At 38.8% G+C, this 18,498-nt stretch overlaps 1 long non-coding RNA gene across 1 annotated transcript; it reads right to left on the bottom strand.

Moving 5' to 3' along the window:
* Positions 1-1,619: 1,619 nt before the first annotated feature.
* On the bottom strand, positions 1,620-4,882 carry LOC131119149 (uncharacterized). Its single transcript, XR_009126282.1, has 3 exons — positions 4,729-4,882; positions 4,175-4,228; positions 1,620-2,628 (listed from the first exon to the last, which is right to left on the bottom strand). It is a non-coding gene; the product is annotated as an uncharacterized LOC131119149 (long non-coding RNA).
* Positions 4,883-18,498: the final 13,616 nt, after the last annotated feature.

An 18,498-nucleotide genomic window follows, 5' to 3' on the forward strand; every position in this document is an offset into this window, starting at 1 on the left:
TACCTGTGCCACAAACTCTCTGGGGAGGTGATTATTCTCTAGCCTGGCTAATGGTCCTTACTGACAGCACTTAATGAAAATTAATGGTCTGCTCAAAAGACACTGCACACACAAACACAGAGGATACTCCCTTCATCAATGCACATTATTACCATTGTTAAACGAACATTCACTGTAAGGAAAAGTATCATCAAGCCAATGCTAAAATATATCATGAATAACTGTGGCGTGTGTGTGAGTGTGTGGCTATTACTATTGGCTATTGACCGAGGTATGGTATGAAATAAACAATTGATCGATTGACCCCCCCAAAAAAGACAACATGTGAGGCCGAGGACGTCAAGAATGTCATACCATCTGCTGTATGGATGTATGCTTGGGTCGCTTTTTGGTTAGCGGCATTAATTTGTGACAGAGTTTTCGAGTTTTACATGCATAACTCAATAAAGCTACCACAACTGTCAAAGACTTGACTTGCATGCATGACTGAACACAGGGCATAGAAAATGGATGGAAATTAAAGGGTAAAAACCTAAGGAAAAGTGATGCAAACACCCAGATTAACCCATTGTTTCACAGTATTTGCCCTGGAGTAATGGATGCAAGTTTGTCAACTTAGTACTTCACATGACCTCTACTTCTTTCTCCATACGTCGCCCACTGCTCGCCTGATCATTCCCCTGCCTCTCCGGAGGATGTTAACTTCAGCTCTGATTCGCTGGTCATTGTCGTTGAGGTCATGTGGTGGTTCACATACACATACACATACACATACACATACACATACACATACACATACACATACACATACACATACACATACACATACACAGTTCAGCAGTGTGAAATCAGGTGACCTCGGGGGACAATTTCACTGGGCGACTCGAAGCAATAACATGGTCACCAAAAAGCTCTGTCAGCCGATCAGTTACAGTTCTCCTCCTGTGTGATGGAGCATGTATCTTGGGCCCACCAAGCACATGCCAACCAGCCATTTCCTTGAAGACAAAAACACAGCATTCCCCTGAGAGTATGAATGACATGCTCATTCAACATTCTGAGATAATAGTTACCTTTGATGTTTCTGTGGAAAAAAGTACTGGCCAACAATTAAACCATCCATTAACTGTATGCTGGAGCATGCTGGAGCCTATCGCATTTGTCGAGAGGCGGGGTACACCCTGGACTGGTCGCCAGCCAATCTCAGGGCACATATAGACAAACAACCATTCACACTCACATTCATACCAATGGACAATTGGGAGTCGCCAATTAACCTAGCATTTCTGACAAAAACTATCTTGTCAGAATAATCTGGGTATTGCAAAAATTCTCATTTTGCATTACAGTTTGACTTTTCCTTAAATTATATTAACCCTTTATTTTTTTGGATTATTTTGTTTCTTGCCCACTGGAAAACGGGGTTATGTTCAGTCATGGATGCAATTATGCAATAAAGTTTGGTATTGACCGGAGGATGATGTTCATACCAACATATGCAAATAAAAAATAAATTAAAATATAAAATATTAACTTTAGTGATGACCCCATATTGAATTCAAGAAGTAACTCATGACAAAACCGGAATATGGTGTCTCTGAATGTGGTGTCTCGCAGCCACATCGTGTCTTTGGGAAAAGTCACGTCTTCATATCATAAAATAAGAACACTATATTCTCAGTAAGTTTACCTTTTTTATAGACTTGCTATGGGGGATTGTTGAAGATGAGCCATCAGATTAACCTACTTCTGTCAGTTGCATAGGCAGTAAGATGACATGATAAAGGGTTCATTTGGTTAATTGCACAACATTGCACATATAATACATTCCTGGCATAGGTGCCAGGGGAGCGGTTGTTCGTGTGAGCCATATTAGAAAAAGCAATTTAGGCAAGCTATAATGGCTGTAAGTATCTTGTTTTTGTTACTTGTACTCTGTGTGAAAATGATTGTACATGTACATAAAAAGAAGCACATTATGAAAAGTGAGTGTGTGCTGGCATAATGAAGCAGGAGAGACAGGAAGGGGTGTGAACAAGATGACAAGCATCAGATTTTATTATGCATTCCTACAATGACTTGCTTGATTTTACTATACAATCAAGCAGAGGTTGTCAGAACATGATTGTGTGACATTCACAAAGCAATCAAAAGGCATTAATAATGCAGTTACATAAGATTCCTGTGTATGCCTACTGGTCTATAGCGATTTATGGCTGAGATAAGAGCAAACAAGCCAACCCACACACCCCTCGCTGACTCCTGCAGCCTCAGCTGCTTGAGAGCATCCCTCCACTATCCCCTCTGCCTCATGTGTTCCGGCACTTTTAATCCGCCTCTCACATTCTGCCCTTCTGTCTGACCTCCAACCCGCATCTCTGTTTCAGTCCTCTGACACCCCATTCTTTGCGTTCACTCGGCCGGCAGCAACTTGTGGGGAAGGACTGCCATCTTGGGTTGTGATGTGATTTTCTTTTTGCCATCATCTTATCATGTCTGAAGATGGGAGTTTGCTGCATCCCCCCAGAGAGCTTGAAAAATGAAAATGACCCTACCAGTGGTTCAGCGAAGCTACACTGCCATCTACTGTGCTTCGGGGATTTGCTCATTTTCTCCCTGTCAGCAGCCCTGCAGTTAAGACAGAACAACAGTGCCACCTGCTGTTGCCGGACATTCACAAGTGCATGACATTTTGTTCTTTAATTAACCAGACCAAAATACCCCAGTCTTGTGATGAATGTGACACTGTTTTTCATTCCTTGTCGAAAAGACCAAATTAAAGGGAAATAATTACCAAAGACGGCTTTAATTTGGTGGCATCATTCTGTGTCTGACCTCACAGTCCTCTGTTGTGTATTTTTGTCTTCATCAGACAGTGGTGACTGTTTTGATGACAACATGCATTTGGCCAGACATACGAGATGGGGTTAGGGTAATTAGATGGATGATGGAGAATAAGTTGGAGAGGTTCCACCTGCTGTTTTTTGCAGATAAGTTAGTTGCATAATCAATTAGCTCAATCTTAAATTATTAATTCAGAGCAATTCACAGTCAGTATTGTGGAAAATCATATACAGAAAATCATATACAGAAATATGAAATGTCTTGTACTTGCTCGTCTTTTCTCCCTCTCTCAAAAATGTCAGATTGAATTTTGCCATACTTTCTCTCTCGCAGACATTTCAGAAAAGAAACTTGCGCGCTGGAGCTTTTTGATGCATGGCCGTGACACAAAGATCTCACTGTGTTATTCATCTTTTACCACAATGATAAACTGCCGTTTGCACAGCAGAGTTAAACCTGAAGGCAAACCTCTGAGGTTAGTCAGCAGAGTGCTGCACCTCAACAGCCCTGCTCTGACAACCCTCTGTCTCTCCTCAAAAGAAAACATTTTCGAACACTAGCTTCTAGCTTTCTTCAGCACACACACATATGCAAGTCAAAGTTGTGACTAACTTTAAATAGTTGCAGGAAAGTGCATGTTCTGCAAAAGTCCCCTTGTGATTGGTGTGGTGACATTTTATGACAAGTAGAAAGAAACAGGCAGGAATTGTTACTCAAGTTCATATGATAAATGATTTCATGTTAAAATAATCAAATTACATTTCTCTTATTCGCAGAGAACAAAATGTCTTGTTAGCAGCTTGCTAATATATACCAGGAACTGGAAGCCTGTCGACAATCTATGGTGTCATCTTTGCAAATACTATACTTTGCAAATAGATTAATTTCAGTTAAGTAGGAATCAATATTAATAAATGGAATATTTTCTTTCTAAAGACTTTCTAAAAATGTTTTTTTAATGTTACTATAGCCTTGTCATATAAGAGACATGATAAAGTGATGATAACGTCACACCTTGCTGTATGTTTCTGCATTTTTTGGTATCACTTTGGTAGAATGTGATTTTCTTTAGGTGGGAGGAGCTACTGGATGGGCACAACTGCATCCCATTTACTCCTGCACTCAGCCACGTCACCTCAGCTGCTTCAGGAAGGTGTGGGATTATTTTTCTGTATGGACATGGCCGACTCATTAGCTCCCTTTTGCTAATCCAGCAGCCCGCCTGAATCTCAGGTATCTTTAGTTCTCATTTCTTGTACATTCAGACTGTTTTGTTGCTGTGTAGTACATTTCTTGCTGTTCATTATGTTCTATTAACGTTGTTTCTTACCTGGAGTATGCTTGCCTCTGCATCCGGGGCCCCAAACCCGAAAGCACACGCACCCTGCATGACAAATAAGACCAATAACTCATTGTTAGCAATGGGAAAAGTTCCTTGTTGTAGTAAAGTAATGTGGGTCGATAGCATGGCATTAAAAAATCAAATCATCTACCCTCAATATGACATTTGATTGATATACAGGACAGACAGTTTTACAGTAATCTGCTATACATACGTAGATGTACACTGCGACAATGCTGCTAGCTTTGTTTACACCACATTGCGCACTGCTTAACTAAACTTAACTAAAAAAAACTCCGTACACACGGCTTTCTTTTCTTGCTTCAGTCAAGCTTTCTTTGTCGTGCATGTGTGAGTGCGGTCACTGTAATTTACAGAGAATACAATTACTATCTATCTATAAATATGCCAAACGGTTAGTAGCTAGCCAAAACACAAAATAGCTAACAGTGACATCACACCAAGTTTACAAACACATTCAAAATCACAACTCAGGTAAATTTGAGATCGCTATTCCAGGTGCTTTTCAAACAGATACTCACAAAGACGAAAGTTTCCCAATGCTCAAACGTTTTAGAAAAAACACGGCTTGTGAGCTTTTCAAACTTCATTTCTACCGTTGCTAGCTTGCGCTTCACAGGGAGAAGGATAAACGTCATTGTCTTCTAGCGAAAAGAGTACTCACTCTTCCTGTCACTGAAACGATTGTTTTTGGAAAGATGTCTCACTTTAATCTTTTTTAATCAACTCTGAAATCACATGAAATCTCCTTATTTCACCCAAATATATGGCAGGGAGCATTTGGTTTATTGGTGTATTATTTAACATGCTTTAACATATTATTTAGCTGCTGGCGGATCTGAACATGGAGAAGGTGATCAACTTTTAAAATGTTTGTATCTGACAATGGTTCTTCCAAACCTTTTTATCTTAATTGGTCATTGGTTCATTCATCTTATAGTAATTCTGGATCAAAAATGTAACATTTGGAAAAAGTTTGACATGAAAATTGTCTTTGTGGGATCACTCAGGTGTGAACCCCAGAGCTGAAATTCAGGGTGCCTGCCAGCAGGGGGCAGTCAAGCTTCTTTATAGCTAATATCTGATTGAAGAAGAAGAGACCCGGGAAGTGTTTCCAAGTTCTCCAGATAGATTAAATCCCAACATAAATACACAATTAATGCTTCTACCTCTCCAGAGCTGTAATTAAGGGAGTGATGTACGGAATGATGCACTACTTTGATCCTTTGGACAGCTCCACAAAAGTGTGTGTTATTGTATTGGCTGCATGCATGATTGAAAGATACACAAATTTCTCGCTAGGTGGCAGCAGTGCTCAAGGTAGGCTTGAATGATACATGTGCTTCTCGCTAGGTTGCAGCACTGTTCAAACTAAACAACAGGTTTCCTGTTCAAGCCAGCCAAGCGAGCTAGCATGCCAAATTTGTGCATTTTAGTACCACTAGTACGCAATGTGTTAGCATCTTAGCTCTTTTTTTTACATAGACACATACACACAAGTTCATTGGTTGCTTCACACACCACACACCTGCTGGGGATTTTTCTGTGCAGCACCTTGTTAAAGTTGTACAAAAAGTACTGAAACATTGAACAGTTGGACAAAAGTTTAGAAAAAGCCAAACAAAGTTCACTTGTAAAGGTTAAGAAGGTTAGGTTCAGCCTGAATGCCAAATATCTCGTAACTTTTTGTGAGTTAGAGTTATATTTTTACATTTTAGAAATGAGAAGTACAAGCATGATGCAAGTCTGAGCTGCACATTTCAGCTGCCTGCCGTGAATTATGAAGAGCAACAGTTACTCGAGGGCTGGAATTGGGCAGCAGGATAGCAAAAGTTGCAGTACAGTCGGCTGCTGAGAGAAGGCCGGCAGGGTAACATGGGATTAAAGTCGGTAACATAGGGTTGGGTAGCAAAATTCTACTGAACGTTCTTTCATTGAAGTGAATGTTATAGCAGTTCAACAATAGCCAGAGGCCCAAAATACGGCCTCAAGTCATCAGAAGAATAAAAACAATAAGGCATTGCAGAGTGGTGATAACATAATATATGCCGTAATAAGGCACTATGGCAGGTTTATATTACTATGCCCACAGCGAGCTTGGCGGATGGTTAGTCTCTTCCCTGTTTGTTTGTTTGCAGGGTTATGCAAAAACCAAATACCAAAACAAATTCCATGTACGTTTCTGAATGAAAGAAATAGTGATTGAGGAAACACTAGGCGCATTTTATTGTAGATCCAGGTTGACCGTTGAAAGTTTGACCTTAGCAGAGTTATGTGTACTGATTGCTGATGGATGCATGGAGAGCAAAGCACTGATAATTCCATATAATTAACTGTCTGTGTGAACTTCATGTTAATGGTAAGTAATAATCCAACCAGTAGTATTTTATGACGTGGAACATCATCTTCTCTGACTAATGCATTATATTAAATCTGTTTTAAGTTTCACTATTACCTTACCAGTCACATTGTTAGAAAAAATAATTCTGCAGTGTCATTTGTGCCTGCAAGAGGGTGCTATTGTACCATGAAAAAGTCTGCCCTTTACGCTCTTCTTGAATGTCAACTGAAGGTACAGTGTGTAGTCACGTGTATGAGGACCAACTTCATTTGAAAAAATATGAAACATGTTGGGAAGGGTGAAGGAACGTGCTTCTGCAGAAGATTCTACACCAGTAAAATCTAAGGTAAGATTGATATGTTTTGAGTCTAACATTTCCAGTCATGTTTTATGGCCCTTGGAATTACAATCCAACTTAGAGATGACACCAAGTACAGTAAATACAGGGTTAGTGTTGCTGATATCGACAATGACACATTTCAAAGCCAATCACAAAAAACTATCAGGGTGTGTGGCAGCAAACCCAACAAGTCTGCTGTGTCATCTCGGGTTTCCAACACCCGAATTGAGCTGACAAGGGACACACTTTCCTGCATTGCAGAGAATCAACACCGGTCTATAAAACCTCAATGGCTTCTGTTTGACACGCAATCAATGTCAACATGTTTGAACACTCCCTTATCAAACCTATAGCGGTTAAATTCTTTCATTTTTGGTTACACACTTTGCCTCCCTGTCACAAGCATGTCAAATGACCACAAAACAGTATGAAAGTCAATGGCCAAAACACAAATAGTTGACAGCTGTAATCATGATGAAAGTTGTAGACCCCTGCAATCTACGCTGTGATTGGTCACACTCCCCAGCGTTGGTGTGCGTTTACATGCAATCTGCAGCCCATATAAGGAAGTCTGCATTGATGTCAGTAGAACTCGGTGTTGGAAAAAAACTCTGAGCGTGCAAAGCCATCCAAAACTTCCTTCACAGCTCACTTCCAAACCTCATTATCTGACGCTTTGGGATTGTTTAACACGAGAATACAACATTGTTACAACATTTATAGGTCAGAAAAGTGGAAAAAGCATAATAGGTCTCCTTTAAACCGCCATTTTTACCCCAGTTGTTTGCAGTCTCCTGCACTAGCTGTGGCCTGGTGATAGGCTCTGTCGTCCTCTTTTCCTTTCTCACATCAACACTATGAAAGATAACAAGAGGAAGAGAGAAAGTTGGTATTGGAGAAAGAGATGGGTAAGGAGACAGACGGAGAAAGAAGGGAGGAGTGATAAATAGGGGCCTCATTAATGTTTTATTTATTTATGTAAGAGGCAGAGGAAGGGAAAGCTGATAGGCAGCGGCTTGTCTGCCAGCTGAACAAAGAACAGACGCTTTTCGGAGACAAGCAACAGTTACATAAATTCCAGGGACACGTGTGAAAAGTATCACTTGGAACATCAACCAAATATGAATTATTGCAAAATGTAAATTTCCCCCCTCTCTATTCTCAGCAAGGGCATATTTCACCACTCTCTCTCACAATCTGCTAAGAAGGCCTTCCCATCGCTTCCATTCTGAACCCCCACCCCACTATTTGGAGCCACGCTGCGAGTCTATGGCGCCACACTTACAACTGACAGCTTAATATTACAGCAAAAATTGGTTCTGCGGACTGGGAAAAGTAGAGATGGAATTTTTAATGGCCCCCTTTTGGGTCTCTGCTGCACACTTCTGTCTGTCTTCCTCCTCATCTGTCGTATTTGCCTGACTAAGTTTAATAACAGTTACGCTCAGCGAGTATCCTTTTAAACAGCATTGTGCCTCCTGTGTGGTGGCAATGATTTGAGTTAAATCTTATGACACAGAGAAGTATTTCCACTCACTCACAGAGTATCTCCAGCCAAGTTACAGTCTGTCAAACAGAGAGCTGTGGATCTGTATGCTGCGACTGTTAGCAGAGTTTTTCTTCAATGATGTGCAGTTGAGCGGTTTAAAAAAAGTTGTTTTCCCATTTGCATGGCCAAATAGAAGTCTGTTCTCCATAGTAGAAATAAACACTATATGGGAAAAAGTATTGAGAGACACCTATATGTATCAAACAGGGGTAGCGTTGGGTATTAGCAAATACCAAGTGTCAAATTTGTACTTTTGAAAAACTTTTGAAAATATATACATTTTGCCTTTTACCATTTTGTGACATGCAAGTTGAAGAGAAATTGTTTACGTGAGTTTGCTGTCCTTTTGTGTTGAGTTAGAGAAATGATTCACACATCACATCAGTGATTCCTGAACTCACAAATGTACCTCCGTATTCTGTGCCGGTTTTAGTCCATACACATTGTGACACAGTGACCAGGTGTCCTTGTCCTTACAGTGGATGTATTTACTGTAAAAATCACGTGAATGTGATTTTTCTTGGATGCATGCGTGTGTGACATCTGAGAGTAACACATATGAATGCATGCCCTTCAACACTCTCACACATGGCTCTTTCATTGTGTGCCACTTGCGTCACAAACCGTTCACTTTTCTCTCCACATTAGAGCCAGAAGCCAGAGGCAAGTTAGAGTGGAAGCCTTTTAATTAAGGCGAGTCATTGTGTGACATCCTGGATGAAGCATGAGTGTGCATTAATCATATTGGTTCAAACTGATTCAAGACCAGTTGTGTCTTGTGTAGCGGATGAGGTTGTTGAGTTTACCTAGTTTTGTAGCCAAGTTAAAGTAAAATGTTATTGTGACATTGGTATATTGTGGAGGATGTGTATATTGTGGACACCTTCAATCGTTATGTGTGTTTGTTCATACATATATCTTCATATCCTAACTAGCTCTGTTATAAAATGTTGAAAGACAAGTTATGGTTGGTTATGTTATGGTCTGGTTGCTAGGTGTCAGTAATGTTACATTGCATGATATAGCGAAAAAAAAGTTATTCTCCTGTTCCGTGTGGAAGTGGTACTTTTTTGTAAATACATTAGAGTCCAAGTAGTTATGTCCTTGTATTGACCCCATACCCTGCACATTGTAGTATAATATATGTGTAAAGTATATAAAGGTCACTATAGGGATGTTAGTCCGTGTCTACATGGCTCTAATAATGTTAAAAACATATTTAGAAAGCCATACATGGGTTTTCTCTACCTATGAAAATATTCTGTTTAATGTTTAATATTGAATCCCACTTAAAAAATAAAAACACTTATCGCGGTGTGGTCTGTTACCACTTAAATTCAAGAAACAATACAAGCAGTTGATGTTTGCTAAATACAAGGATGAAGAGTCTTGAACCAGTCATGATGTGCTATACATATCACTATATTGACAGTTACCATGGTACCCATTATGTCATTGTATGGTCATATCACCTCGTACTTCGGTATGAGGTCCATTATTAAAAAAAACAAAAACTTAAACTTTATTATGGAAAGCAGGAAGTGAACAAATGTAACAGTTACTGATTGTAAAAGTACCAGATGGAGGGGTAGGATTTAATAAGCTTTGCTTCTTCCTACTCCTTGTGGACATGTGGAACTGTGAACTGATTATGGGATGCACTCAATTGTAATCTGATGCATGTTCAAATGAAATAAAACCATTACCATTACTTAACCTTGATAAATAACAGATGACTCCATTTGCACCAAATCTATTTGCAGCAGTTCAAATGTATTTGTGGCGGGCTGCCAGCAGTCATTTAATATCTGGGAAACGCTGTAGCAGTAGCAGTTTGTCCACAAAGTGTTGCAGTATGATGTACAGATTGGTACACTATCTCATGTCATTAAAGCCATGACTATGTGAAAAAACACAATACACCAATGTCCCTTGATTGGCAACCCATGGACCGCAGCCAACTTGAGAACCACCTATTTGACCAGCATCTCTGAGCATGAACCACGGTGGCGTGGCTGTAGATGTGGTGCCTTACTTTTAGATCCAAATCCTACTAAATTCTCATGAGAACAAGCTCTCATGTTACAATAGCTGTACTGTCAGCATGCTTTGGAGGTACACTCCTCCTGGAGGCATCTGACAGCAGCAGCTCCTGTGACTGCCACCATCTAAATATATCGAGTCACATGATTATGTGTAACATTGTGTCTTCATGTGACAATGAAATCATGATTACAGTTGTGTGAAAAATCATGATGGTTTTTCCTTTTTAAAGTTTTCTAAATCTTTTCTTCTTTTCAGAAGGTAGAAAGTCCTTATGACTACATTATACACTAAATCCTTCATATGTACTTTGTACAGTGTGAGTGACTTAGTGAATAACACGAGTCAAATGTAAGTCAAGTGAATAACTTACAGCCCAGTCTACGAATGCAACACATTCGTAACCGGTCATTAGTATATGGTCATTAGATCATTGTTAAATTAATTTAAAAACATGTAATGATGGCCATGTTTTTTCAGTATACGACAAGCAGTGGCTGATTATTCTGTCCTGTAAAAGATATTAAATTGAATGACAGTTTACAAGGCAGCATTTGCCAGGATGAACAGCTGAGATCAAAGTTGTATGAAGACGTTTCTCGGTGCATCCTTCTTGGATTTAAAATCAAAAGCAGTAATTGAGCAGAAAGTGCACTTTGATTCCAGCCATGACAGAACACATAGTGAAACATTGTTGTTGTTATTTTTTTTTTTTTACATCCACCAAGCACGGCACAAAGCTCTGTCAATTATGTTTTTTGCTGGTGTTCATCTGTTTGTGTTCAAAGTAACTTGAAAAGTTCTGAATGAATTTGTATGAAATTTTCAGGAATTGTCAGAAATGGGATATGGAAGGAGTGATTACATTTTACAGATCACCATCTGAATCCAGTAATTTTTAAAAAGACTTTTTGGCAGTTTAATTTTCGGCAGAAAATGGTCAGAGCACTTGGAAATACACCATAGGACAAATTTCCAACATGTTGTACAATGTATATTGTGTGTGTGTGTTTGTACAATATATAAACATCTGATGCAAAAAAATAATACAGTAATTAATTACAGTGATTAATACAGTATTTTGGTGTGAATCACAATATGGGGCGTAACTACGGCGCTTGGCGGAGGACTGCGCTCTCCGAGTGCTTCTCCAGTTTAATGTTGTTTCCTTTTGTGTCATGTCAGATTCAACACAACACAACACACGCTCTCTGTCTTCCAGTATGATAACATTAACTGTCATCAACAGGGAGTCTCTGCTCTGCAGCTGCTTCTACACTCATTCACAATTTAAATGAATTTGGGTTGACGAAATACAAAAACAATTTCTCTTTAGAGCTTGACAGTACTACGAATCACAGCCACCATCATGACCATTATAATAAATCTGTCTCAAACTACATAAAAAGCCCAACGTTATACAGTAATTCTCACAAAGAGGGGATTTCTTGTTGGGCTTCTCTATTACGTTACATTAGTTTTATCTACAGTTTTGATATTCTCTTGATGCATTGAGTGGTTAAAGCCTTCAGATGAGTATCTTAATTTACAACACTGATTATTTCTTTTTTCCCCTCATCTTGCTAATAAGCTCAGTCATGCAGAAGTATTATGCAATACACCCTCTTGTCAATCTCATTTAAAAGCCATTTTTAAAACAAGGCTTAAACTGCAAATGCGTGCATAATAAAGAGATCGACTCAAATAAAAGCATTTAATTTGAGAAATGAGAGGAAATATAGTTACTGAGAGGAGGGTGAAACTGCACAAATGTTGAGCAACATGCATTAGTAGACACATGCTACCACACTGATATTAGATTTGAGCATTTGTATTCATTTTACATTTGCTAAAAATAATAACCGAAACAATCCAGACAAGCTAATGTGCGTCATGTTTTCCATTAATACCCTTTGAATAGAATAGAAATCCTCTTTTTAAGACCAAATGAAACCTCGCACAGCCCGATGTAGCAGCTATACAGTCATTCGCAGAGGTTCCATTCTCAGACCACCAGCGTATGGCGAAAAATGAGTAATTGTGATGCCCATCATAATGTTTATTTTTGACCCGCTAATCAAAAATGAGCTATGTCTGTTTACACTACAGCCGTGCCTCGTTTATAGCAGTTAATTGGTTCCAGACCCAACCTGACCACAACAAATGAATTTCTGCAATATAGGATTCAATGTTAGTAAAATGAATATTTTCATACAGAAAACCATGCGTGCGTGTGATTTTCTAAATAGGTATTTTACATTATTAGAGCTTTGTAGGCATGACAAATCATGCCTGTTGTCACCTTTACATGCCTATTATTCATTGTTTACAATAAATTGCGCAATGTTTTGTGTCATTACTGCCACCTAGTGACCAGATTACTACATTTTATTGTATTTCTATATGTTTTCACCATAGTCTACCATGAAAAAGCAATCATTAATTAATTTCTAAAATGCTGCCATATAGCGAGGGAACCATAATCCGATAGTAATATTTGAGGGATAACTGTAACGTAACATTTACACCCATACTAATAAACACAGCCATAAAAAACTAAGTAGAATGTGTAAAACACACAATGTAACTGCAACACACTAATTATGCTAGTATCAAAATGAATGCTTCCACACTAATATCACTAATAAACATGCACATGGAGATTATAAGCACAAAAGGGTGTGTTTTCCCACAAATAAGACAAATTATGTATTGCTCATAAATGTACAAATTTGAAGGGTCTATGTATACTTGACTGAAAGTCCTTCCATCCTCTTTACTCTTTCTACAGTAGGTTGGAGATAGAGGAAGATCTGTAACCAGGGTAACTGGATGTTGCTTCCATGGTACCAACCTGGATCAGCAGCCTTGTAATTGTGCATATTTAGACCAACTGTATGCCCAGGCTCCTTTTTCCAGCTCCCTAATTGTACTATTCACTGCTGGGTAGCAGTACTTGCAACTTCAGATTTTGACATTTGCAGATAATGCATGGTAATAGGCTGTTGCAAATATCACAGCAATAGACTAGCAGGGAGAGTGGAAGTAGGTGGTGTGGTGTACAGCCGTCCGAGGAGGTTGGGGGCTTATCTCCGCAGTCCATATCCATAGAGTCCGGTTTAGGGGGCCTGCTACTCTTCTGGCAATCTGCAGGCTTTGAGGTGGCAGAAACGCTGCTGAAGTCAGGTTCAAGTTTAGGCCCCTTTGACCCTAAAATGATAAGGTGAGGGGGTTACAGAAAGGGCAGGAAGTCATTGTTTTGAGAAATCCCAATTATTTGGTTATTTAAGTCCAGTCCCTGCCCCTTTCTGCACTCAGAGGTCTGCACACCATCATCCCATTAACCAAATGTAAAGAATACAGATGTGCTTACCGTGGGAGGAGGGGGGTGAATGTACACAATGACACATGTAAGGGGTAATACAGCAACTTTCTTAAGTTCTCAGTTACAACACAGAGGGTGGATGCCTGGGTTTAATATACTCCCCTATCAGTACAATTTCCCTCTGTTCTAGAACCAGTATCTAAATTCCCTCAATATGTGTAACAATGATGTAACTTAATATGGGGCTCTCTCATTTATTGCCTCTCTATACAATGATCCTGCACATTGTAAATATGACCATGTCTTGGGTCCAGGTTAAAGTGGACACAGTCCAGGTTCTTCATAAAGCACTCTCCTGTGAACCCATTATCCTGCCAAACGAGCAGTTAAAATGCTAGCCGCAGACTGACCTCCAGTCCTGACTTCAACTTGTGCAGATGAGCACTAAACAAGCGCCTCTTTAGAAAAGTACTGAATAAAGGACAACCAGACAGACAGGACTTAAACCTAAATTGAATTTGTGTGCATCCATTTGACTTGTGTCTGACTTGAGCGACTCACATTCCAACTTGCTTTATTATGTTTCTATAACTGGCACACACTCTGCGAAGTTGCATTGTTTCATGTGCAGCAGCGCTGAAAATAGGGGGGAATACTCCAGCAGTAGTATATACAATCAAAGAATGTCACCTATGTGTGTGTAGCTATGGTGGCTTTCACCGTGTTTGTTTCTAGTGAGACAAGGACTCATTAGCACCTTAAAGCGACAAATATCAAAAGAAACATATGAAATGAATAGAGGAAGGCAATAAAGCAGAGCAAATACAAACTACTGTATCGTATGTGTGAGGATGATTGTGATGTGCATATACAATAGAACAAACACTTACTGATCTACAAACATTGATGTCTATCAAAAGGACTGCCGTTTATTCCCATGGGGCTTGGCTGGAGGTCCCTGTGGATACAAGACCAACTCTTGGCCTGACTTCTTTGCCTCTCACCACACAGCTGTGCAAGCGTTTGTGCTCAAATACCTTACTTTTAAAGCCTGTGTTGTAAACAGGACATGAATGTGCTGAAGAGCTAAAGTAAGTTGGACTACCAACAAATGATCACACTGTTGTCAACTCCTCAGGAAGGAAACTAGCTATTGGCTGTTCCAAAAGCTGGTTCCATCCTAGGTCTAGGTCGTCTCATTTCTAGGATATTTCAACATTTATTCCACATTTCAGTTCAGCTTCAGCATTCAAATGCAGTTTCAGCTAAAATTGCTTCATCTAGATTACGATTTTAAACATAACGCTTTTATTGTTACTGGCGTGGCCTGTGATACGTTGTTATCAGAGCTGGCTCTACTCAAATTGGTGCCCTCGAGATTTTATATATTATATTTATATTTATTTATATATATTTATAATTATATTATATTTATATATATATATATATTAATGTTAACAAATTACAAATAATCTGAAATATAATATAACGTACACAATTTAAATCCTGTAAATAATGGAATAAATAATAACCAATTTATCTGCTACACAGTTTGCTCACAATGACTCTCTACTATATATGCTACATTTACACTAACTTTATATACAAAAAAATAAACATAAAACCTATATAAAAATAAAACCTATATAAAATACCTATATACTGTAGAAGATTTCTTGTGGAAAACCATTTTATCTGCCTAAACCAAAGCCCACTTCTTTCAATGTAATTTCCAAGGCCGTATTATAAAGTGTGTCTCTTGTTGGAAACACATGCTTTTCAGTGTTTTTTTTTAATTCTTCACTTCTGGACACAGTGTTCCCTTTTATTCCGTTTTCCTTATTCTGCCAACCCCACAGAAACCAGCTTCTTTCATTTAGATGCTTGAGGTCAACACAAACCATAGCAAGAGAAGACACTGCCAAAAGAGCCTTTGCAGAAACACTTGACACTAAAAGGAAACAATTTAAGTGTGCATGTTTAGTTCATGGGGTTGAGACTCATGACTCAGTATTGATGAATCTCTTTTTATACCATGCATTTCACTTCCATATCCCATCACGGTTACTCATATTAGTTCTCTTCTTATTGTTAAATTCATCTACAAAGTCATCAATCAGGTTACAATGACTGAACCCGCGCTGTGCTGGACTCTTGAGAGGTGCTTTACCGTGCTTTTCTCTCCCATGCCAAAGTGATCCATGATAGCATCTGCTGCATTACTCATATACACGACTGTGATAAATGGAAAAGTGACACTGCTTTGTGCGTCATTTTATTTAAATCAATACTGAAAGGGTATAGAAGAGGGATTGAATTCTTCCTCTAACTGACCCATTCCACTTTTCTCATAAATAGTCACTGGCATGACTCAGATGACTGTCCAATAAAATACCACCTTGCTTTCCAAATGTTTTATGAGAAAAATTACATGTTTGACAAAAGCATTTCCATGAAGCGGAAGCTTTTGTACAGGTCTGGATATGAGTAACAGTTACTTCCATTATTGGCTGAGATCTTATGTGACATTGTTAATGCTAAACCCGTATAAATGATATGAATTAACAACATTCTAACGCCAACTCTCTGATTTAAAAGTTGCTGTTTTTTAAGTAAATATGCTGTAATACCAATAAATGATAAAAAAAAATTGCAAGAGCTTTCTTCACAGTTATGCCATCAGCAAAGCAAACACGATCAGAAACACTGACTTAAATTCTCATATTTCTTCCCAACAGTTATCTTTTTTATTATTATTATTTCCATGTCTCTTGGCTGCACTGCTTTTAGTATACACATATGTTTATGTTTGATCTTTTTTATTTTTTTGTCCAATGTATCCTTTTGTCCTTCACGATCAGGAGTGCTGGCCCATGTCCCATACACACCATTAGTGATGGGGCTGTTTCTTTTGCCAATTACATTTCTTTGTAGAAAGGCGCTTAATAAAAACAGGGCTGCACATCAGGCGGCAACGTTGACATAGTAGTCTCAGAGCTCGATGCGGGCTCGCTTCATCTTTCCCAGTGTGCTTTGCTGTACCGAATGGCGAATAAATGACATGTTTAAAGCTCACATAGTTAGTTATTGGTTATTCTGCATTATCTGTTGGTAGTGTCTTGTCTGTTGTTATTTATACATATTACATTGCTGTGTGATGTTTTACAACGTTCTTTAATATGTTTGATAAATATCAGTGGCCGATTTTATTGGATATTTATAATGTTTTATTTCCTTGTGTGTATTTGGTACATACATTTGAGTAGTTACTGAAGAAATAGTTAACAACTAATGAAGTATTAATGAATGTTGATTAGGGTTGAGTAGGTTCGTTCCTCATTAACTACTGTAATTTTATCCACCTCATTGTAAGGTGTTACCAAAGGGATTTTTGTAGCACACTAATAAAGTGCACTGGAGTGCCACTGGGGACACAATCATAAGACAAATCAACACAACAAGCCTGTCATTATGCTTGCTTCACCTGCTACACCATACTGCTGATTGTTTGTGCAACTACAGTGTGGGAAACATGCACATGTAAAGAACATCATTGTGTTTATTTCAATCAAAAGTTTACATTTGATCTGCTTGGTCAGTGTGTTTACATCACTGGTACAAGATAAAAACAGTCCACAAAAAGTAGAGGCTTCTACACATCTACAGTTGATCATTTTTAGATGTTTTAGATAATCTGCCCTTGTTTTCTGCAGTATTTAAATGAGACCTCAACAATCCAATCATTTCAACTCCCCCAGTCCCACTACATCGGCACACACAGTACATTGTTATGAGGAACAACTCTCTGTCCCAGACCCTCCCAGGATTTCTGTGAATGCTAATTATCCACGCTCCTCCTTCAGCACCATAGTGGGAAGCCAATTTTGAACACACACAACCCCCCTCTACACTCACATCTCAATAATATCTCATCTATTTGATTCACTTCATATAAGCATAGTTAGCGGGGGGTTGCCATGTTAGATTTCCCATTACTCTTTGCAAAACAACAACAGACAATTACAATGGGGAGAGGGGTGGTTTGGGTGTATCGAGGGAAAGAAAGAGCTGTATCAAATAATCTAAAAATCTGCGTTTACAAAGAATATTAATATTCATTTTTGATTGACACATACTAATGTGCTAAAGAAATGTTTACGTCAAAGAGTGAACACACACACACAGCATAAAAATCAGACACAAATGATGATGATGAAACTTGTATTGCCAATCAGCATTCTGCTCAGTAAAAGTCCTTTGCATCATTCAAAATGTATCATAAAGAAACCATGTTTTGTTCGCTTTTGCGGCATATGAAGGAGTTATTGCATTACTAAAACTGTCACCTTAAAGGGATAGTTCGGGTTTTTGACATCAAGTTGTATAACAGTAGTTGCTGGTACACTGCAAAACACACACAACAATGGACAGGCAGGAGCATGAAGTGATACGACGGCAGAGAAAATAACACTGAGCAATTTGTGAGGTCTGATTGTTTCTAGTAGGCATTTTTGTGATGCAAATGTATGATGCTTTTAAATGCATATTGTTTTGAGAAGCCAAACTAGCTGGAACTACTTTCCTTAGTTTATTCTTGTAAAATTGCAAATTTTCTCTTATTAGAATTGCCATCAAAGCGGCATCGAAAATGGATGGCTGGTGTTGGTTTAGAAGGAAGCTCCCCGAGTCATGA

Source organism: Doryrhamphus excisus, chromosome 2 (genome assembly GCF_030265055.1).
Source record: "Doryrhamphus excisus isolate RoL2022-K1 chromosome 2, RoL_Dexc_1.0, whole genome shotgun sequence".
Taxonomy (NCBI): domain Eukaryota; kingdom Metazoa; phylum Chordata; class Actinopteri; order Syngnathiformes; family Syngnathidae; genus Doryrhamphus; species Doryrhamphus excisus.